The 24,718-nt window shown below is 42.0% G+C and overlaps 1 protein-coding gene across 6 annotated transcripts in view; it reads right to left on the bottom strand.

Moving 5' to 3' along the window:
- DENND1A (DENN domain containing 1A) overlaps positions 1 to 24,718 on the bottom strand; it is a 1,561,519-nt gene that overhangs the window by 1,454,082 nt on the left and 82,719 nt on the right. The gene's annotated exons all lie outside the window — the stretch shown is intronic.

Below are 24,718 nucleotides of genomic sequence, written 5' to 3'. Positions count from 1 at the left end.
GAGGAAATAAATGTCAGAATCTGAGTTTGTCTACAAATCGCTACTATAAAGGCCCTTGTGGTACAGTACATGCATCTTGTGGTGTCTAAAAGTACCCGTGTCAGTCCCCCATAAAGCTCTGTGGATCTGTGGATTAATGAAACGCAGGTTTTTAATGACTATTAACATCAACTTGCACTCAAGTCACGATGAAGCCATGCTCCCTCTTTGCACCTAGCCCCATCAGTTGTCATTCAACTACCAAATACTATAATTTAGGTGGGCAGTAAAGGCTCTGGCTTTTGACAACTGAATAACAATATATTGTTTGGGCTTATCATTGAAAGGGGTGGGACTTAATATAAACTTGGTAAGTCCCATACTTCGTACACAGTTTTACCTGAATTCCGAAGGAATAACACAGAAGTACAGGTGTCTGTATGGAGGCCAACAGAGGTACTTGCAGGCACCATATTGGTTATCACACAAATATTTTAGCCTAACTTTAAGATGTTTAGTTTCCAGTAAAATGTTAAAGCCCAAGTCTAGCTTGAAAAAAAAAAAAAGGGTGAAGCGTCCCCTACATCATTGAATCCAAATTCTGCCAAAAGTTGCCACTATGTAGCACTTTTCTTTGCAGTATTCTGGATCTGCCCTATCCCCTGAAGAAGAAGAGGGTGAAGAGAGCATATACCAAACTGAAGAAAAAAGTAAACATTACATCCGGAAAGTATTCACAGCGCTTCACTTTTTCCACATTTTGTTATGTTACAGCCTTATTCCAAAATTGATTAAATTCATTATTTTCCTCAAAACTCTACAAACAATACCTCATAATGACAACGTGAAAGAAGTTTGTTTGAAATCTTTGCAAAACTATTAAAAAAAAAAATAAAAAAAATCACATGTCATAAGTATTCACAGCCTTTGCTCAATACTTCGTTGAAGCACTTTGGCACCAAGTCTTTTCGAGTATGATGCTACAAGCTTGGCACACCTATTTTTGGGCAGTTTCTCCCATTCTTCTTTCTAGGACCTATCATGCTCCATCAGGTTGGGTGGGGAGCGCCATTTTCAGATCTCTCCAGAGATGTTCAATCGGGTTCAAGTCTGGGCCACTCAAGGACATTCACATAGTTGTCCCATAGCCACTCCTTTGTTATCTTGCCTGTGTCCTTAGGGTCGTTGTCCTGTTGGAAGATGAACCTTCGCCCCAGTCTGAGGTCCAGAGCACTCTGGAGCAGGTTTTCACCAAGAATGTTTCTGTACATTGCAGAATATATCTTTCCCTCGATCCTGACTAATCTCCAAGTTCCTGCTGCTGAAAAACATCCCCACAGCATGATGCTGCCGCTACCATGCTTCACTGTAGGGATGGTATGGGTCAAGTGATGAGCGGTGCCTGGTTTCAGACATGACGCTTGCCATCGAGACTAAATAGTTCAATCTTAGTTTCATCAGACCAAAGAATTTTGTTTCTCATGGTCTGGGAGTCCTTCAGGTGTCTTTTTTCAAACTCCAGGCGGGCTGTCATGTGCCTTTTCGGAGGAGTGGCTTTCGTCTGGCCACTCTATCATACCGGCCTGATTGATGGAGTGCTGCAGATATGGTTGTTCTTCTGGAAGGTTCTCCTATCTCCACAGAGAAACGCTGGAGTTCTGTCAGAATGACCATTGGGTTCTTGGTCACCTCCCTAAGGCCCTTCTCCTCTGATTGCTCATTTTGGCCAGGCAACCCACTATAGAAAGTGCCCTGGTGGTTCCAAACTTCTTCCATTTACGGATGATGGAGGCTTCTGTGCTCATTGAAGCCTTCAATGCAGCAGAAATGTTTCTGTACCCTTCCCCAGATCTGTGCCTCAATACAATTCTGTCTCAGAGGTCTACAGACAATTCCTTGGACTTCATGGCTTGGTTTGTGCTCTGACATGCACGGTTATCTGTGGGACCTTATATAGACAGGTGTGTGCCTTTCCAAATCATGTCCAATCAACTGAATTTACCACAGGTGGACTCAAGTTGTAGAAGCATCTCAAGGATGATCAATGGAAACAGGATGCACCTGAGTTCAATTTTGAGTGTCATGGCAAAGGCTGTGAATACTTATGTACATGTGATTTTTTTTTTTTTTTAATAAATTTGCAGAGTGTTCAAGCAAACCTCTTTCACGTTGTCATTATGGGATGTTGTTTGTAGAATTTTGAGGAAAATAATGAATGTAATCCATTTTGGAATTAGGCTGTAACATAAAAAAATGTGGAAAAGGTGAAGCGCTGTGAATACTTTCGGTATGCACAGTATATAGTTTGTTTTTTGTATAGTTTTTGTTTGTTTCTTAAGGCGGGAGGGAGGGACTCCATGCTAAAGTTGAGTTTTAGGCTGCAAATTTCATCTCTCAGCTATAGGACTGATTACCTAGCTCATTACTCATATCCCTTGCCATGCAGGTACTTTAAAGTTTACAAAATTTTGATTAACAACTAAGAAGTGTAGTGGTTAATTTAATGAACAGCTGCTATAGCTTTTACCAAGTTCTTTTCTGATCCTTTATTTTGTTCTGTTATATACTGATAGGCTATGATAAATTACATTTCATTAGGTGGCCCAAAAAGAAAAAAAAACTGGATGGAGAACTAAGGACATCTCCAATTTTTGCTCTTATACTCTGGCAAAGAAGAAAACAGTGCTACGTTTTACATGCAGTTAAAAGGCAGTGCCTGTCAGTTTTCCCTACTTGCCATATCCTCAATAGAAAAACTGACAGATCACAGGAGCACCCCATCGTAAACCAATTCATGCTTCTTATTTGTTAGGTTAAAGGTTAAATTGCTGACCTGTGCCCTCCTGCTTAGCAGTCTTTCCCTTTTTTCTGTATAGCTTTATTTTTCTTCTGTATTTACATGGATTAGCCCCCTTTCACGCTAAGAAGGAATCCGTTCACAGCCAATGCCTCAGTTCTGGTTGTACAAAAAGCAGCCACAATTATTCAACGGCAGACAATGAAGGTATTGTGGCTTTTCAAAATCCTCACCAGACTCTGGCAAGTCTTGTCCTTGCTTCAAAAAACAATAGCAGGGAAAAAAAATCTTATCAAGCGTTGAACATAAAGCAAACAAAGCAGGCCTACTGTGAACTTGATGAGGATGTCAGGCTTGGAAAGAAGAAAAAGAAGAGATAAATCAACTTGAAATGAGGGGGTTCCCTTATGAAGTTGTGAGGAGAAATTTGTAGTCTGTATGTTTCTCCATCATGAGCACTTGTAGCACATTCTAGGATGGTGAAACATGGACCCTCACAGCTTGGCTGCACATGACTGTACAACTTCATGTACTGAAGATACAATAATGTGCTTTGACAATGGCTCTAGGTTAACTTTAAAAGAATATTTTCACCTTAGTATGCATACGCTAAAGAAAAGAGAACTTTCAAACTGAAGTAGAACTATGGGCAAGAATTTAAAATGACATACATTATGCAGTTTTTGTTTTTCTGAGTCCTCCTGTAATAGAGTTTTAATACCTGTTGATCCTGTCAGTAGAAATGTTATTCTTCCACTTCCTGTAACAGGATGACAACACAACAGCATTTTTTTCCCCATTTGTTTTAGATAGATGTATAGATCTATAGTTAGACCTCATTTAGAATATTGTATCTAATTCTGAAGACTTACAAAAAGATATTGATAAGACAGAGGGGCAACTAAAACGGTGAAAGGTCTGCTAGTCAAAACATATCAGGAGAGGCTTCAGTCTAATATGTACAGTCTGGAGGAAAGAAGGGAAAGGAGAAACATGATTGGAACGTTTAAACACATTAGGGTGTGAATAAGGTTCAGAGCAGCAGTATTTTTAAAATGAAGCGAAGAACAAGAATGTGTGGACATGACAAACTAACAAGTAGGAGTTCAAAACTAACCTTAAAAAAAGTATTGTTTTACCAAAAAGGGTAGTTGATGTTTAGAACAGATTTTCAGCAGAGGCAATCTGTCAACAGTAAGTGGATTCAAAAGAGCTTGGGATTGACAGAGATCTACACATAAGTTAAAAATAAAGAAAAAATGATTTACAGCAGGCTTTTTCAACCAGGTTTCTAAAAATGCCTAAAAATTGTCCAAAAATCGTATACAAGTCATGGATGGATGAAGCCTGCCTTTTAGTTAGGCAAAACCACGTGTTTATTGTGCACCATGAAAATATTCCAGCTGCCTGCATCATAAGAACCAATGATATCTTCAGTTGATCAGCTCTGGGGTCATATTAGCTGATTGAGAGATTCAAGGGAGAAAAGAAATGCTAGAATACTAGTCAGTACCACTGTGCAAAGGTGTATTTGCTTTGGAAGCATAAATCACCTCTAATGCTGGATGTTCTACATGTGTGGATGTTGATGCATTATGTAAAACTATTAGTTTCGTTTTTTACATTTAAGAATTGGGTTCCCCGGGTTTGTGCAGAATTTTAAAGGGTGCCTTGACTGAAAAAAGGTTGAGAAACACTGATTTACAGTATATATATATATATATATATATATATATATATATATATATATATATATATATATATATATATAATTACACACAGAGTGTGTTTATATACATGGAATAAACCTTGTGCAAAAAACAAAAAAAATATAAATATAACAGACTGTTTTTAAAATTCTTTTTATACTTTTTTAAAATTCCTGAATACCGGGAAAAGAAATGGAAAATGTGAAGAAAAAAAAAAAAGGTTGTGCTGTCCGTCAACAGAAAAATGAATTCCCATCCAACTGTGTTTCGTGATAAATCAATTAAAAAAGAACAATATAAATGTAACATGTGAATGTATCCATTTCTCTTAACCGATTCAGCCCCGGAAGATTTTACCTCCTTCCGGACCAGAGCACTTTTTGAGATTCGGCACTGCGTCGCTTTAACTGACAATTGCGCGGTTGTGCGACATTGTACCCAAACAAAATTGACGTCCTTTTTTTCCCACAAATAGAGCTTTCTTTTGGTGGTATTTGATCGCCTCTGCGGTTTTTATTTTTTTCGCTATAAACAAAAAAAGAGCGACAATTTTGAAAAAAACACAGTATTTTTTACTTTTTGCTATAATAAATATCCCCCAAAAATATATATATAAAAAATTATTTTCCTCAGTTTAGTCTGATGTGTATTCTTCTACATATTTTTAGTAAAAAAAAAAAAAAAAAAAAAAAAAATCGCAATAAGCGTATATTGATTGGTTTTGCGCAAAATGTATAGTGTCTACAAAATAGGGGATAGTTTTATGGCATTTTTATTTTTAATTTTTTTTTTATTAGTAATGGCAGTGATCTGCAATTTTTATCGGGACTGCGACATTATGGCGGACACATCGGATATTTTTGACACTATTTTGGGACCATTGTCATTTTTACAGCGATCAGTGCTATTAAAATGCACTGATAACTGTGTAAATGACACTGGCAGTGAAGGGGTTAACCACTAGGGGGTGGTGAAGGGGTTAAGTGTGTAGGGAGGTATTCTAACTGTGAGGGGGCTGGGCTTCAACACACAGGACAGTGATCACTGCTTTCGATGACAAACAGCAGTAAGGATGAGCTCCGGCATGTTCACACAGCCCACGTGCAGAGCCCCCCAGGAAGTCGGGACTGCGGTGCGCTAATCACAGGCAGTGAGACATTGTCCCGATGCGCGGCTGTAGAGATCGGGAAATGTCTCACTGCCTGTGATTAGTGCAGCGCAGCACCGACTTCCTGGCGGGCTCTGCACGGGGGCTGTGCGAAAACGCCGGAGCTCATCCTTAGAGAGCAGTGATCTCTGTCCTGTCAATAGGCAGAACGGGGAAATGCTTTGTTTACAAAAGCATCTCCCCATTCCTCCTCTCCGTGACACGATCGAGTCCGCAGGACCCGCGGCCACGGAGACGCCGCCGGCCGCGCGCCCGTTTCTTAAAGGGGACTTATCTGTACTCCCTTTTGCCTACCAGTGCCATTCTGCCGACGTAAATAGGCGTGCGCTGGTCGGTGAGCAGTTAAAATTAAAATAACTTGTATCAACATCGTACCCCTACCCATTCACCTAAAAAAAGTGTCAAAAATAAACACACTAAACAGGTTTTTAAAGTATTTTATTAAGGCAGCTCCAGCTCTTCTCCATCTACCGGTCCTTCTCCCTTCTCCGCGCTGTCTTCTTGCTCTTTTGCTGGGTCTTCTCCCACTGCTCTTCTTCCAATGTTGACTCGACACGATCTCCTGGTGTAACGCTGGGTACGCTGTATGCAATGACTTATATTGGCATGGGGCAGGGCCACCCGATGATGTAATTTGGAGCTCACGCCCCTTGTGACGTCACCGCACAGGGCATGATGGGGTGATGATGTCACAAGGGGCGTGGCCCGCCCCATGCCAATATAAGTCATTGCACACGGCGGACCCAGCATTATACCGGGAGATTGTGTTGAGTCAACATCGGAAGAAGAGCAGTGGGAGAAGACCCAGCAAAAGAGTGAGAAAACAGCGGAGAAGACTCAGCAAAAAGAGGGAGAAGGCAGCGGAAAGAGAAGACAGGGGAGAGAGAAGACAGCGCATAGAGGATACAGCGCAGAGAGGAGAAGGAACGGCAGAGGGAGAAGACGTAGCTGCCTTAATAAAAATACTTTAAAAACTTAAGCAGTGTGTTTATTTTTGACTTTTTTTTTTGTAGGCGAATGGGTAGAGGTACAATGTACCCCATACTCATTCACCTAGGGTGGGGGGGCTGGCATCTGGGGGCCCCCTTATTCCGATAAGCCCCGTCTGCAGACCCCAAACAACCAACGGTAAGAGTTGCCGGGAAGAGGCCCTTGTCCTCATCAACATGAGGACAAGGTGCCACCCCCCCCCCCATGTTGAGGGCATGCGGCCTGGTATGGTCCAGGAGGGGGGCGCTCGCTCACTCCCCACATTGCCTGACCTGCCGGGCTGCATGTTTGGATAAGGGTCGGGTATGGATCTTGGGGGGGGGACCCAACGCCATTTTTTTTTTTGGCACGGGGGTTCCCTTTAAGATCCATACAAGACCGAAGGGTCTGGTATCGTCGTGGGGGGGGACCTCACACAAACTTTTTTTTACATTTTGGCGGGGTTCGCCTTCAAGATTCTCAGCACACAAGTCACACCGCAAGTCGGATCATTTTGATCCGACTTCTGGTGCGACTTCTATTCAAATCAATGGGCTACCGTAGGGAACCACTGATTTTGAATAGAGACAGAGAAACGCCGGATGAGACTTAACGCTGTGTATACAGCGTTAAGCCTCGTTAAACCGCGTTTAACACCTTTTACAGGCGGCTGGCATTTTTACAGCTCTAGCACTGGAGCCTCAGAATGCGCTGGTCCTGAGTTTGTTTTGGAGCTTAAAAAAGCCAATGCCTGGTACAGCTCAAAAACGTCATGGTGTGTATGAGGTCATTGAATAACATGGAGTAGCGTTTTTAAGCTGCAAAAAAAGCTCAAAAACGCTGCTGTAAAAACGTTTGTGTGTATGAGGCCTTAAACAAAATTAAATTTAGGCTGCATGCAAATGGCTTAATACACGTATGGAATATTTGTGGGAGGACTTTTCACCAGTCATAAGGTTTGTAATTCTTTCTAGCTATTCCCACGTTTTCTAGTTTAAATCATCTACCTGCCCCTAGCCTGTTATTGGAAGGAGAAATGGCAACTCTCTCTAGCTTCTAGAACTGAGTTCTACCACAACAAGGGTAATACTACAGATTCCGGAACGTACAATAACTACATTTAAAAACATATTTAATAATTACATAAATGCATTGAAAGGTATTTTTCATAACTTCCTGGAATTTGGCTTTAAAACAGCCATATAATATACCCCCACACGTAACGTTTGCTACACAGGCTCAATGTAACCTTGTATTGCTCTAACTACCCATGACCGACTGCTGGTTTGGAAATTAACTGAAGTGAATGTGAACAGCTACATAGGTCAGAGAGAACTAAAAAATTAATTGCATCATTGCAACAGATATTATTACTTTGTTTTTGACAAGATCACAGTTATGTTGCTTAAAAAAGCAAGTTGGCCATGCAGAATAAAATAAGAGTACGGCTGTCATTTATCATCTGTTCATCTATAGCACCTTTACAACCCCTTTCACTGTATCCCCTTGCTTGTGTTGTAAGATGAGTAGCCAAGTGGAACAAGTGCTCCCTAGAGTGTGGAAAACAAAAAAGCTGCACGTTTATCATGGGAAGGAACGCTCTAGGAGAAACAACCTGTCAAGATGAAAACAACTCACTCAACTTTAGTTCTGTGATTTTTAGATAAAAGTGCTTTGTGTTTACAGTGCTTCTCGAAGCAAACATTTATTTACATATCATAAAATAAATTGTTTATTGTTGCGCATAACACAGACATAAAAGGCACAGATAATGCAACTATGTATTCATTAAAACATCATTAAATGCATTTTTAATTGCACCTAGTGCAAGTACCTTAATTTGACCCGGCGACAGCCTCATGCAATACTTTGGCAAAGCAAAAAGGGAGAGGAAGAAGCAGTACAGCGAGCCAATAAATTGCGCTGTAGTGCTCATGCACTAACAAGAACCATGCCGATAGAAGGAGGGAGCAGCGTGACAAAGAGATGAGCTCCTGAGTCTGCCGTTACTCATTTCACTGTCCACTCATAGGCTGGGGGAGGTACAAGACCAGTTATAGTTACACTTAACTGCATCAGAGAAAAATCAGGTCTCCTGCTCTGCCACACACAGCAATCTGTCACCAGCTGTCATTACAGTCCTCAGGAAGACATTCCAAGTCTTGAGAGTATAGCAGACATCAAATGCCAACGTGGGCAGGATATGCCTTAGATCAGCCTTTTTCAACCACAGTTTTGTGGAACCTTTGGGGTCCCTCCAGGATTTGCTAGGAGTTTCTTGAGCAATGAGCAGTTTTAGACCCATCTCCAATCTCCTGCCTGATGGTGCCAGCATACTTTCAGCACCAATGTCACTAGTTGAAGCCAGTGCCAAAGCACCAGTACAGCCTCTCCTCATCGCTCAGATAAGTTACCTTTGATACCGATGATGTTTTTAGCTGCTTGTAAAGAAGACCTTGTACAACTAACATTGATTGTTAGGGGGGGGGGTCATTCTGTCACTGAACACCAAAGTAAAGAATGTAAAGATGTAAAGGTACATTTCCTTAATGACCACCAAGGTAAAGGATGCACTAAAACTTTCACTATCTGCACATATGGTTATTATTCTTTTAATTCCATGTGTATTACCGAAAGTAATTCTTTCATATAGAGTCACATTCCTTATTCTTTTAGTTATCATTTTTAAACAAAGTTCCCTGAGACCTGAATTATTTCAAGTGTTCCTCTGTAGTAAAGTCTGAGAAAGGCTGCCTCAGATGATCTCACAGTGCAGATAAGAGCTACTTCACACAACATGCAGTCCAGTGCATTGACAGTAGGTTGCCATTGCAGCGCATTCCAGTACAGTCAACAAAAGTAGAACAGGCTACATTTTTTCTGCAAGGAACTGTACTGGAACATGGAAAAATGCATCATAACACACTGGGACACTATGCACAAAAAAAAAGGAAAAAGGAGGAAAAAAACGGACCTGGAACGCATCACAAAAACACATGTATGTAAACGTGCATGCAGAAATGTATCCAGACTGCGTTTCTGTGGTGTGAACCGTCCCTAAAGGTACCTAGACAATGTCACATCAGGAAGTGCACAGCAACAAAAATGAATAACATTTCAAAATAAAAAGGTTCATCTTTTGAGGCACTGCTTAGTACTTCATTTTATTAGTAATTCATTTTACCATACATTCCTTATGAAACATCAAATCTTTACTTTTTGAACACAGGTCCCCTTTAACTTCATTAGCCTAAGGGCTTGTTCACACTTGACTAAATTTCTAACTCTTAACAAATACTCCTATAGCAATAATGCACTCTAGTATTAGAGTTAGACTGGCATTAATGCCTTTTAGTATGGGCGTTAGACTCACGTTAATGCACTTTAGTATGGCTGGGTGTTAGACTGGTGTTAATGCGCTTTAGCATGGACGTTAAACTAGCATTTTACAAGCGTTAATGAGGATTTAAAAACGCTCCCCCAACTGCCCTATGTATATGTACAGTTTTGATGCATGTCAAGGCACGTTAAAACCGCTTCACTTTTTTTTAAGGAAAGGACGTTACAGGAAATAAACAATTTAAGGAGTGGCTTGTCATGGTGAATGTTTCCTGTGCATACTCCATTAGCAGGGAAGGCATGGATTCCTTTACTTTGCTTTATCTCATGTTTGGCCTCCTGCAGGTGATGCTGATGTATGAGCAAGTGGCTGAGCAGAGGAAGAGGAGAAGGGCATCCAGGTGCCTAGACCAGTTCACATATTTCAATCCATGCCTCACGCTTTCTGTATGCATCACAGTAGCTTGGGGTGCAGGGATCATTATTATTCTGGCCGGTTTCCTACCTCCTGGACCAACAGTAATGCAATCAACAGAAAAAGTCAGACGGAAGCTTTTCATCGTATATTCCGATTGTGTGTAGGCCTCAGACTTAATTTTTTCGAAAATTCTGACGGACCTAGAAATAGAACATGTTCTAAATATTTCCGACGGAACCAATTCCTATGGGGAAAACCGCTCGTCTGTATGCTGTTCCAACGGACCAAAAACGACACATGCTCTGAAGCAAGTACGAGATGGAAGCTATTGGCTACTGGCTATTGAACTTCCTTTTTCTAGTCCCATCATACGTGCTGTATATCACCGCGTTCTTGACGATCGGACTTTGGTGTGATCGTGTGTATGCAAGACAGTTTCAGCAGAATCCTGTCTGAAAAACCTTCAGAGTTTATTCCAACGGGAAAACCGGTCGTGTGTACGCGGCATTAGGATAAGCTCAGGCGTGTTCGAAACCGCACGTCCAGGACCTGCCAGGAAATGGGCACTGCACAGCTCTCATCACAGGCAGTGAGACATTTTTCCGATCCGTGGCTGCAGAGATTGGGAAATGTCTCACTGCCTGTGATTAGCGCTGTGCAGCGTCGACTTCCTGGCGAGCTCTGCACGTGCGGTTGCGAACATGCTTGAGCTCATCCTTAATCAACAGACACACACTGATATCAGCCATCTTCAAGCAGCACAAAGAGGAAGTGCACAGAAGGAAATGACTGCAGGACACTATGCTCACCTCTATCATTACAGGGCATTGTGGGACATTAAATTCCTCCTGCATGATCTTTTTTACACAAATTTTAATGCGCTGCAACTGCGCCGCAAATGTCTTCCAGCACGTCTGTGGAGCGTTACTGTAGACTTGAATGGGAGGCATTGAAAGGCTTCAAACTCCTCCAGATTTGACATGAGGCTTCAATTTTGAAGCAACACAAAGCTAACGCTTCATGTATTGATAATGTGTACAGCATTGTGTGCTGTCAGTTGTATCGTTTGTATAGGCATTTGAGGAGCATTAAAAACACCCCTTAAATGCCTTCAATGACAGTGTGAACTTAGCCTAAAGCAGTAGTTAACACTCTCTAAAAGAAAATTAAAACCCACAAAAAAAAAGTCTCCTGAAGTGTTATGTAACAATGTGCTAGTATGCACTGCATACCAGCACATTATAGCAGAGTTATCTGTCAAGCAGAGCTCTCAAGGTGCTTCCATCTTTGCCCGGTGTTCCTTCCAGGTTTGCACCATCTGGCTGTAATGATGTCACTCTCACGCATGCGAGTCACAATCGTGGCACAGCGTTCTCTGCATTCAGGGCACATTCTGTGTGCCCTGAATGCAGAGTGCACTGCGCAGCCACAGTGCCTAAATACAATTTATATCCTTTTTTTTCCCCCCACAAATAGAGATTTCATTTGGTGGTATTTGATCACCTCTGCGGTTTTTATTTTTTTGTGCAAAAAAAAAAGAAAAAAGACAATTAAAAAAAAAAACTTTTACTCTCTGCTTTCTGCTATAAAAACATATCCAATAAAAAATGTAAGCAATCAAATTTCTTCATAAATTTAGGCCAATATATATTCTGCTACATGTTTTTGGTAAAAAAAATACCAATAAGCATATATTGATTGGTCTGCGCAAAAGTTATACCGTCTAGAACCAATGGGATAGATTTATGGAATCAGCAACTTATAGTGGGACTGACACAATGCGGCGGACAAATCAGACACCAAGCCACACTTTTTGGGGACTGTTGACACTAATGCAGTGATCAGTTCTAAAAATATGCACTGTCACTGTACTGATGGCACTGGCAAGGAAGGGGTTAACATCAGGGGCGATCAAAGGGTTAAATGTGTTCCTAGGGACGGCTTCCTAACTGTGTGAGGAGTGTTTGTACTGTGGAAGGCAGAGCTCTATGTTCCTGCTTAGCAGAAACGCAGGATCACTACCTCCTCTTCTCACGGAACGGCGATCTGCCTTGTTTACATAGGCAGACTGCCGTTCGGTCTTTCACAGGAACAATCAGCGTGTACAGGTACATGATCCTGCGCAGAGGAGCCGCCTTGCCACCATAAATATACAGTATACGGTCGGCAAGCAGTTAAACTGTGCAAGTTTAGGAGATATTTATTGATACCTACCGGTAAGTCTCATGAAAAGCTTACCTGTAGGAACAAGTGAAAAGTCAGAGTTCAACACCGCTTTAACAGAATTACAAAATCTTTTAGCAGGTAGGGTGGTTTATACTATAAAGCAGAACTCCAGTTTATCCCCCAGTCCTCATCACCATCCCCCGAGGAGTCCTTCCTCTTCTCCTACTGGACTGACAAGGGCTCATGTAATGATGAGCCCGATGGTACTGTGAATGCAGGCTGTGTGATACATCATCAGGAGGTGTGTCATCGACAGCCTGGGCTCACAGGAAGTGAATTGAATGATTCTGGGTGTCATTCAACCCAGACCAGTGCTCAGCTCCAGAGAAGAAGGTTACAGGCATCACTGGACCGTGAAGAGGATGAGATGCCTTTTTGGACTTTTGCTTGCTCTTTAACCACTTAAAAACCCAGCCATTTTCTGACATTTGTTGTTTATAAGTAAAAATCTGTACAGTGGTCTAGTGGGTAGCACTTTCGCCTAGCAGTAAGAAGGGTCGCTGGTTTGAATCCCAACCACGACACTACCTGCCTGGAGTTAGCATGTTCTCCCTGTGCCTGCGTGGGTTTCCTCCGGGTACTCCGGTTTCCTCCCACACTCCAAAGACATGCTGGTAGGTTAACCACCTCAATACTGGGCATTTTCACCCCCTTCCTGCCCAAGCCATTTTTCAGCTTTCAGCGCTGTCGAACTTTGAATGACAATTGCGCGGTCATACAACACTGTACCCAAATGAAATTGTTATCATTTTTTCCCCACTATAGAGTTTTCTTTTAGTGGTATTTGATCACCTCTGCGGTTTTTATTTTTTGCGCTATAAACAAAAGAAGAGTGACAAGTTTTAAAAAAAAAACACAATAATTTTTACCTTTTGCGATAATAAATATCCAATTTTTTTTTCTTTAAAACAAATTTTTTCTCAGTTTAGGCCGATATGTATTCTTGTACATATTTTTGGTAAAAAAAAAAAAATCGCAATAAGCGTATATAGATTGGTTTGCGCAAAAGTTATAGCGTCTACAAAATAGGGGATAGATTTATAACATTTTTATTTTTTTTTATTTTTTTACTAGTAATGGCGGCGATCTGCGATTTTTATCGTGACTGCGATATTGCGGCGGACACATCGGACACTTTTGACACATATTTGGGACCATTCACATTTATACAGCGATCCGTGCTATAAAAATGCATTGATTACTGTATAAATGTGACAGGCAGGGAAGGGGTTAACACTGGGTGGTGATCGAGGGGTTAACTGTGTTGCTAGGGAGTGATTCTAACTGTAGGGGGCGGGGACTCACTAGGGGAGGAGACCGATCGGTGTTCCTCTGTACTGGGAACACACCATCAGTCTCCTCTCCTCTGACAGGACCGTGGATCTGTGTGTTTACACACACAGATCCACGGTCCTGCTGTGTTACCGGTAATCGCGGCCGCCGGGCACGCGCACCGGGTGCCTAGTGACACGGCGCGCGCGATCGCCGGCGGTGGCGCGCGCGCGCCCCCTGGTGGCCTAGGAAAGCGAGGACGTCATATGACGCCCGCCCGCCACGAGAGCTGCGCCGCCTGGCCGTCAATTGACGGCCGGCGGTCGGCAAGCAGTTAATTGGATCCTGTCTAAATTGTCCCTAGTATATGAATGTGAGTTAGGGACCTTAGATTGTAAGCTCCTTAAGGGTAGGGACTGATGTGAATGTACAATGTATATGTAAAGCGCTGTGTAAATTGACGGAGCTATATAAGTAACTGAAATAAATAAATAATAAATATATATATATCTCTCAGTGGTCGTTGCAATTTTTAATGTCACATGATATTTGCGCAGAAGTTTTTCAAACGCAATTTTTTGGGAAAAAATACTCTCTTTAAAATTTTAAATACAAAAAAAAACGATGAGACCAGAGCAGGTCTAGTGATAGAATTACTGTCCATGATCTGACGTTTGTGGCGATACCTCACGTGTGGAACGATCATGTGTGGAACGATCGCTGTTTGCGTGCTTATAGGACCAACGCACGCATTCGCCTTTGCACGCTTGCACAGGCAGGACAGGGACACCTTTAATTTTATTTTTTTTTTAAGACTTTTATTGCTGTCACAAGGAGTGTAAACATCCTTGTGACAGCAATATAGATGTGACCCCAGATCCCTCTTTATGGAGGGATCTGGGGTCAATAAGACCCCAAAGCCCTCCTTTGCACTTGGAAGCATTCAAAAAGCTGAGATCTGTGTTTTTGAATACTTTCGATGCCATGTCCTCGCTTCCGGGTTACTATAGCAGAGACCCAACCAAAGTCGATTCCAGATTTGTATAGGTCTCCGGCCAGTAGCTCGGGGCTCCCGGTGGGACAGAAGAGCTTGAGTGAGCCGCGGAAGGTGGCGGGGGGGATACGCCCCTGTTTGTAATAGCAACCGAGTGGCTCAAAAAAAAGACGGTATCGGAGTGATCCCTGCAGTTGCAGGCATCACCCTGGTACAACCACTTGAAGTCAACTGATGTACCAGGTATGGGATTTGCTGGCAAATAGTTAAATCAATGGGAGAAGGAAAATATATTTTTATTAATAAAAAAAGTGGACTACTGCTTTAACTTTGAATTTAGGTGTTTGTTCAACTTTAACCACTTTAGTTTCAGGCTTTTTCTGGCACTTTTTGTTTACATGTAATAAGCTGTATATTTTGCTAGAAAATTTCTTAGAACTCTCCAAACATGATATATTTTTAAAAGCAGAGGCCCTAGATAATAAATTGGTGGGTGTTGCAATTTTTTATGTCACGTGGTATTTGCGCTGCGGTTTTTCAAACACAAATTTTGTTTTAAAAATATACACTTTTAGAATTTTTTTTGCAAAGAAACACAATATATAACCCATTTTTGTACAGTATAAAGGATGATATTATGCAAAGTAAATAGATAACAAACAATGGTTGTAAAAGCAATCCAGCGGCTAGTTAGCCGATAAGATTGCTTTTACAAGAGAGTTGATCGTTGGCCCAAACAAATGATACTGGGATGATGCCTGTACCTGCTGGAATCATCCCAGTACAACCACTTAAAGTCTAGCGACGCACCGGTATGTCAATGGTCGGCAAGTGGCTAAAGTGGAACTACACTGCATCTGTGCATCACAAACCAAAAACTCTATTTAATTTATTTTCAAGATCCAAAGTCGCCCATCCATCCATGTCACCATGCTTTATTTTATTGAGAAATCGCTTTGAAAAACACCCCTTAGCCTTTTTAGCAATGTCCATCTTGAGTAAGGACAGATGATTCATGTGACATTTACTAACCTGGAATCCATCTGCCCTTAGTTTAGGCATGCAGTCAGGAGGGTGCGCTTAGCTAAGACAGCCCCTCCTGAAGACTCCTGGGATGTATGACATCAATTATTTAGGCATGGAAACTAGGAAGTAACTGAACACCAGTACAAAAAAAAGTTTAACTTAACTAAATACCATATTTTTCCGTGTATAAGACGCTACTTTTTCCTAAAATTGTTGACTGAAAATCGAGCAGCGTCTTATACACGGTCAGTCAGCCTGGGAGAGAGCCGTGTGGGTGCGTAGCTGGTCATAACAGCTTCCTACAATCACAAGCCGAATGTTAGTGACGTCAGCTGGAGGTGGAGAGTGCGCAGATGCGATCCCGTTCAACGTGGAGACTGCGCAGATGCATCAGGGAGAGGAGAGGAGAGTTTTGACAAGATGTCACAGAATAGTAAAAGTAAGAGATTATCTTATTCTGCAAAATTCAAGCTTAGTGTAGTTAGCTATACAAAAGAGCATGGGAATAGAGCTGCAGAGAGACAGTTTGGACCTCCCCCCACTGAGAGTATGATCAGACAGTGGAGAAAACAAAGAAGAGCAACTCTTTAAGATGCCAAAAAGGAAGAAGGCCTTAAGGGGAAAACCAGCAAAATGGCCAAATTTGGAGCAGAGGCTTAAGACTTGGATTTTAGAGCAGCGCCAGAGTGGCTTATGTGTGTCAACCAGACTTATTCAATGTCAAGCAAGAATGTTTGCAAGCGAAATGAACATTGTTGATTTTACAGGAAAGGCAAAATGGTGCTTCAATTTCATGAGGAGAGAAGGGTTGGCCATGAGAACACGAACAAAGTTAGCTCAGAAAATGCCATGTTTATGAAGATAAAATCCAACAGTTTCACTCCTATGTCATACAACTTCAGAAAAAATATGATTTTGAACCAAGTCAGATTGCAAACATGGATGAGGTTCCTCTCAATTTTGATGTGCCTTCCAACAGAACTGTTGATGTGAAAGGAATCAAAACAGTGGCAATTAAAACAAGTGGCCATGAAAAGACACACTATACTGCTGTGCTTTCATGCAGTGCAGACGGTACTAAACTGCCTCCTATGCTTATTTTCAAGAGAAAAACCTATCCTAAAGAGACCATACCACCTGGCATTATTGTGCAAGAGAATGGATGGATGAATGAAGACATTATGGCCATTTGGTTTGCAAAGGTTGGTCCAGAAGACCTGGAGGGCTCTTAAAGATGCCAGCTCTGCTTGTCTTTGATCAATTCCGAGCACATTTAACAGAAAAGACTAAAATGGTTGCATCAGATCTGCGAACACACCTAGCAGTTATTCCTGGTGGACTTACAGGTCAGCTACAGCCACTAGATGTTTCAATAAACAAGCCTTTTAAAGTCCTGATGAGAGAAGAATGGAGTAGATCAGGGATATGTAATTAGCGGACCTCCAGCTGTTGCAAAACTACAAGTCCTATCATGCCTCTGCCTCTGGGTGTCATGCTTGTGGCTGTCAGAGTCTTGCTATGCCTCATGGGAGTTGTAGTTCTGCAACAGCTGGAGGTCCGCTAATTGCATATCCCTGGAGTAGATGAATGCAAAAAGCAGGTGATAACTTGACACCGGCAGGAAGAGTGAAAAAACCAACCATTACTGAGGTCTGCAATTGGGTCCTAAACTCATGGTATGGCGTCAAACAAGAGGTGATTGTGAAGTCCTTCATAAAAATGTGGATTTAGCAATGAAATGGACGGAACTGAGGATGATCTCACATATATAGACAGTGACTCAGAAGATAGCAGTGATGCAAAAGAATCTGAAGAAATTCTGTCTGGAACTAGTGATGAAGAAGAGAACATTGATGCAACAGAGGCTGAATAAAGTGATATGCTGCATAATATACTGGTATGTAAAGTTTACCTGCGGTAATTACTAAATAAAACTGTTTTACCTGTTTTACCTGTTTAAAATATTGATTTCTTAATTTTTAGGTTGGAAAAGTGGGGGGCGTCTTATACACGGAAAAATACGGTATGATATGCTTCCCAATCTATTTACTAATACTATCAGCATAAGAATTAAAAATAGTCGATGTTGATTGAGAGAGAGAAGTTCTGTTCACTTTACTGAATTCTGTTCATTTAAATATGGTTCCCAATATTAAAAGGATAAGTTCACCTTTGGAAAACATGTTACATGTTCTACTCATTTTTAGGGTGGAACCTGTAACATGTTCTCACCCCTGCATCCTCTCCGATTCCCTATACCTCAACCCCATTTGGACAGCAGGCCGGGGATCTTTTCCCCACACATGCTGTCACAATTTGAAAAGAATTCAGCCGTGTGCAGCTCTGTCCACATGGCCACGTCATTTATTCACAGAGATCTGTGGATGAAATAATTGCAAGTGCCGCCTTTGCAGCTGACGGCTTGTAGTTCTCAACGAACTACCAGAGCGCTGCTGAGTGTTCATTGAGTCTTTCTGTCAGTGTAAAACTGCCTGCCTATATGAGGTATGCGCAGACAGCTTACAATGACAGCATGCAGGAGCCTGTGATTGCACCCACGATCTGCTGATGGTGGGTGCAATGCTTCACAGGCTCCTAATATATAAATAAATAAATCGCTTCTTTTTTTCTTACGTGCAAATAAATGTGCATTTATTTATTTTTTTAGAAAGGTGAACTTATCCTTTAAACTCAGAATTCTGACAGCAAACACACAGAGACGTTGATCTCTTAATTTTTGTGTATCTGCATATAAAAAGGTTACGAATACAGCTATCACTAAATGAAAGGACTCCAATCTCCATGATGCAGAAGCTTATGGGAAGTGACCCACCCACGGAATGTTAGAAGGGTGAATTAAGCTTTGCAATAAGGCTCAGTAAAAACCAATCATTATGATGGTGGCAGGCTTGAATAACCCCAGCACACAAACTAACTCCTAGAGTAAAAACGGAAGTACTTCAACTTCTCCCAGACTCTAGTAGGAACAAGATTATGGGAAGCACTGGTCTTTCACATGCAAATAGGCTTCTCTGCCCTCAAACAATGATGAACTGCTCTGGAGTTAATAGATTTCGCTGGAAGAGATTCATCTCTCTTTTTAACAAAGCAGGATGTTTTGGAGGGAAGGGGTAAAACGTGTGGTGGAGTTTATGAAAGGACCTTTTACAAGCTTTGTCTTGACACATAAGCTGCATTTTCCTTATTAATCCCCAACACACCATCAATGACCTGGTGCTTTCATATAACCCTTTCAAGGCTGGTGTCATTTCTAAAGCAATGGAGTAATATTATCTGTTTCCAGCATGAATTTTACTATCAATGTGAACGATCCAAGTATCATTCAAAGTAATAATTTCAGGAACATGTATACCTAGAACAAAGTGGGGCCAAGGCACAATTACAGTGTCCATGGAAAGATAGGTGAAACTAGCAATTTGGATTACAGGCACAAATTTAGGCAATTCTCAGAACTTCCCATTACCAGTGAATAGAGGGGAATGGCCAGGAGTACTCAAACAATATTGGGTAAAAATAAAATTGAATTATGTTACACTTTGAGAGAAGGATTTAAGCAAATCAACTGCATGGACACCTTCAACATGCTATGGAACTGTGCAAAACACCTCCATGACATGCTACTGACACAGACTGCTCATGTAGGAGAATGGGAGGGAAAGCTCAAGCTACATAAAAAACACAACTTTTTAATTCTTTAAAGTGTTACTAAAACCACAACAGTAAAATCAGTCTGTATATGCAGTAAAGCATGCTCATCATACTCACTGTGGAACCTATAAGTGGTTAATCCTCAACCACATTGTGTAAAAAGGCAGTTTGATCCCGTCTTCTCTGTTCCTCCCCTTCTTCCACAGTCCCTAAACCATCTCCAGATAGAACAGAGCCTTGGGGACAACCTGCAAAATCTCGGTTTGCTAGAGAGTTCTTTTTTACTTCGGAGAGTGCATGTGATCAGAACAGGGCCAATCAGCACTGTCCAGACAGAGGGTCAGGGGTCCTGCTGCCTCACAGGACAATCGGGGGGAAAATGAAAACTCTTCCTACAAGCTTTACCCAGACACTGAATGAAGTCACAAGACTGCTATATACTGCTGATGAGAAAAGGTATTTAGCAGTTTATATTTACTAAAACTATTGCATGTCCATGTTCTCTGTACTGTGGGAGACCAGATATAGTGAATGCAGGGTCCTGTGTTTAGTAATACTTTAATGGTTCATACAAACTAAGTGGCCACACACAAGAATATTGAAACTCCAGAACACACATACAGAAAACAGACTTATGATGGCATGAGCTTATGCTGTGGTATAGTGCGAGTACTACACAATAAGGTTCAGTAATGGCTTCACCGTTGCCTACTACGATGGTACTAAAAAGAAATTTTAGCTACTGACAAAATGAATATTTAGAGAAGTTTAAAGGGTCAGTTCACCTTTACAAAAAAAAAGCCTATTCTGGTAAGGTGTGTTTGTAGATAAAAAACAAAGTGTTCAGCTCTGTGTATAGCTCTCGCTATAGGTGTAGGCCACTTACGTACCTCCTGAAGGCTGACAAATACTCCCAGGACATTGCTAAGAGAGGCCTAGTCATTGCTGCTCACCTCCTCTATCACAGAAGTAAGCATTTTCTCCTGATTCAACCCCCCTCACATGCTTTTTCTCCCCTGATGCAACATGCATACAGGGATATACAATGTAATACTGACATATAATCACACACATAGGTTGGACTTGATGGACTTGTGTCTTTTTTCAACCTCACCTACTATGTAACCATGTAACTATGGCAGCTATGCTATCTGACAAACTGGTTGGGACCGGCTACGCCGGCAGTGGTTGAGTCACATCTCGCCTATGTTCTTAACCACTTCAATACAGGGCACTTATACACCTTCCTGCCCAAACCAATTTTCAGCTTTCAGCGCTGTCGCACTTTGAATGACAATTGCGCGGTCATACAACACTGTATCCAAACTAAATTTTTATCATTTTGTTCCCACAAATAGAGCTTTCTTTTGGTGGTATTTGATCACCTCTGCGGTTTTTGTTTTCTGCTAAACAAATAAAAAAAGACCGAAAATTTAGAAAAAAATAAAAGTTTCGCTTTTGTTTCTGTTAAAAAAAAATTGTAAATAAGTAAGTTTTCTCTTTCACTGATGGGCACAGATACGGCGGCACCGATGAGGTGGCACCAATGAGCGGGCACTGATATGCGGCACTGATGGGTGACACTGATATGCAGCACTGATGGGCACTCATGGGTGGCACTGATAGGCAACACTGATGGGCACTGAAAGGCGGCACATGGGCACTGATGGGCACAGATGGGCACTGAAATGAGGCACCGATAGGCATCCCTGGTGGCACTGGCAGCGGTAGGCATTGGAGTCGGCACTGATTGGCAGCTGCCTGGGCACAGATTGGTATTTCCCTGGGGGTCTAGGGGGCATACCTGGTGGTCTAGTGTGGTGGCCATCCTGGTGGTCCTGGGCGGGATCCGAGGGGGGCTGTGCTGATAAACAATCAGCACAGACCCCCCCTGTCAGGAGAGCAGCCGATCGTCTCTCCTCTACTCGCGTCTGTCAGACGCAAGTGAGGAAAAGACGATCGCCGACTCTTGCTATTTACATCGTGATCAGCCGTGATTGGACACGGCTTATCACGTAATAAAGAGTCTCCGTCAGAGACTCTTTACCTAGATCGGTGTTGCGGGGTGTCAAACTGACGCTCCGCAACAACGATCGCCGCGATGTGCGCCCCCGGGGGCGCTCAGCGGCTCAATACCCTGATCACGTCCTATGACGTCCGGTCAGGATATTGAAACCACTTTGCCGCCGTCATTTTGCTATATGGCGGGCGGCAAGTGGTTAAAATCAAACATCTGCTGACAGCACTGGAGGCACCTATAGCCACACTGGGGGAAAGACATATACCAATATTGACATTGGCTCGTATGGTGTGGAGGGAGACCAAGAAAATTTTCAGGGTACCAACGAGGCGCTACCACTCTGGCACAATCCGATGTTCCCCCATTTAAAGCAATTTGTGGACTCTGGATTCTGGGAGCGTAGCGGAATGGTTTCTTTGGACAACATCTATGATGGAAATGTATTGGCTTCTTTTGAGGGATTGCAAAGGAAATATGAATTGCCCCAATCTATCTTTTATAGGTATTTACAACTTTGACAAACTCAATTTTGTATTTGTGACACTGAATACCCACTGATAGGAGTGCTTCGATCTCGGTGCCCTAGGGGACTTATCTCAACTCTGTATCTACGTTTACTCTCTACCACGACTAGTGGTGCTCCACTGGAGGTGTGCATCAAGTGGCAACAACTTGTCCCCGATTTGTCTGATGAGGATTGGGAGGAGGCATGCTCCGCCCATCTATCTGCATCTCCTGTAGTCAACAATAAATGAATCCACCTTTATATGCTACATCCAACATACCTGACCCCGGTCAGACTGCGCGCAATGCACCGTATACCTACCTCTGCTTGCACTAGGTGCACCGTGCATGGATTTCGCACATGTTATGTGGCTCTTTTCAGTTATAGTGAGATACTGGCAACAGGTGATGGAGATATTGTCTGCTGTCTTATCAATTCCTGTTCCATGTGCCCCACTGTTGTGTCTGCTGGGGGTCCTCGATGAGGAGCAATGGCCAAGACAGTTTAGGACCATGCTACTGGAGACATTATTTATGGCCCGTAAAGCTGAAGCACGTAAGTGGATCCAGCCCACACCTCCATCCATACATACATGGCTTTGGTTAGTGAATCAAGTATTACCCTATTAAAAACTCATATTTGAACACAGAGGTTGCCCAACTAAGTATAATAAAGTGTGAGATGCTTGGTGTTCTTCTGCCCTTACTGTAACCAACACATAATTATATTACTAAAAGATTTGAGAAATAGCGATTGTACTTTAGTGTTTCTATGGTGTTTTCTATAACATGTATATCAGGATCAATATGCTGAGAAATGCAGTGTACATGTAAAGACATTGAACTTTTTGCACTGTAAGATGTACCGCAATGTTTGGATCGCTCATTTTGAACGCATTTGATAACCATCATTGTCATGTACCTCTTTCAATTAAAAGAGTTAAAAAAAAAACTATGTAACATTTGAGAGGTCACTCCTGTGATAGAGAGGTAAGCAGTAACAAAATCTCACACCGTCCACACTTCGAACCAGATCCTAGTGAAATATAGTCAGCAGGTATAGGAAATCACGTGAAAAATATTAGGAAATACTGCAATAGTACCTGTCGCATGATCCTAAAAAGTGAGGCCTGAGGAAAAGTTCACTGCTTAATGACGTACTTTATTATATTTCAAGGTTTCTAGAATGTGGAGAGGCAAGTGTATTTATGTACATGTGACGGACCCCGTACTTAAAAGGAGTATGTCCGCCGTATAGGCTTCCCTTGCCCAGTACCAGAACATTCTAAGATCCTGTAGCTCACCCAGTCACTTGTCGGAAAACAGCATAGGGTGCACAAAACATCAACATAATGATACTAGATCCCATAGTCCACCCAGTCAAATGTCGAGACTCAGCACAGGGTGCTGGAAAACATAAGACTGTTTAAACACAAGCACAAAGAGATATACAGTACACTCCGGGGACAATCCCCCCCTTCTTTGCATAATGACACAGGGCGTGGTAAACTGTACATCCAGTAACATGAGACACAGGTATATTCAAACTTTTCAACAAATAATTAAATCAGTAACTGGGCACGTAGACAGCCTTATCAACATAACTAAGGAACAACCAACAAATACTATAAGCATTCCACGATGGTTTAATAACAAAGTACAGTGGTCACAAAATGAATCACTTGTTCAAGAAATGAGCAGAAACAATAGCTGATTTAATTAACACAATTAACAATGGGACTGCACCCTAAGAAGCATACAATGGGAGAGGCACACATTTGTGTATTCTGTCCACTAGACAAGTCATTAGAAGACAAACCATGTCCTAGCAGTCTGAAGTACTCATTGCTGTTTTGGGCCTAGAGACTCCAGTTCCCAGAGTCTGTGTTTTGGGGATACATGGACTTGAATCCGAATAAAGACCACTCCAAGGGTTCCCCAGGCACACACCTCTCAGAGTAGTGTTCCCTTAAAGCGGGGTTCCACTCAAATTTTTAACTTAATCTTACCCCCTTCAGTTAATTGCATAGATGTTCAAATGCCGCATGAACATTTTTTTTATCGCTGTAATTACCTTTATATTGTACTTTATTGTGGCACTTCCTGTCTCTCCTCCCATGGGAGTAGGCGTGTTTATTGCGAATGAATTACACATAAGAGGGGCCTGGGGAGCTGGAAAAGGGGTTTCCTGAACTCTCTAAGGTAAGCTGGGTTCCACGGGCCCCACACCCAAAGTGACTCCTGTCAAAGTACATTACCCTTGTCTCCACGCAAGAAGAAGGTAGATTGCTCTCAATGGCTCAAGGAATGTGGTCCAATGTTTTCGGGGGGGACAGGGGTGTCAAACTAGTTTGTAGAGGAGAAATAATTCCATCAACTATTTAAATGGCAGAGGCGCCTGCATTAGTGTATGTTAGGGGATGTGTGTTGTACCAGATTTAAAAATGATTCCTTCGACCCATTCCTAAACAACAGCATACATTAAAAAAGGCACCACTGCTGATTGTATAGTATGTATATATATAGATGGGAGACCAGTTATTCAGAATATAACTGTGTTTATTCACATCTTTCAAACGCAACTGTTCATTTTGAGAACAAATATACTCAATGGGCGAGTAAAATAGA

Source organism: Aquarana catesbeiana, linkage group LG09 (assembly GCF_042186555.1).
Source record: "Aquarana catesbeiana isolate 2022-GZ linkage group LG09, ASM4218655v1, whole genome shotgun sequence".
Classification (NCBI taxonomy): domain Eukaryota; kingdom Metazoa; phylum Chordata; class Amphibia; order Anura; family Ranidae; genus Aquarana; species Aquarana catesbeiana.
Note: the sequence above shows the minus strand (reverse complement) of the source record. Positions and strands in the feature narration are given on the sequence as shown.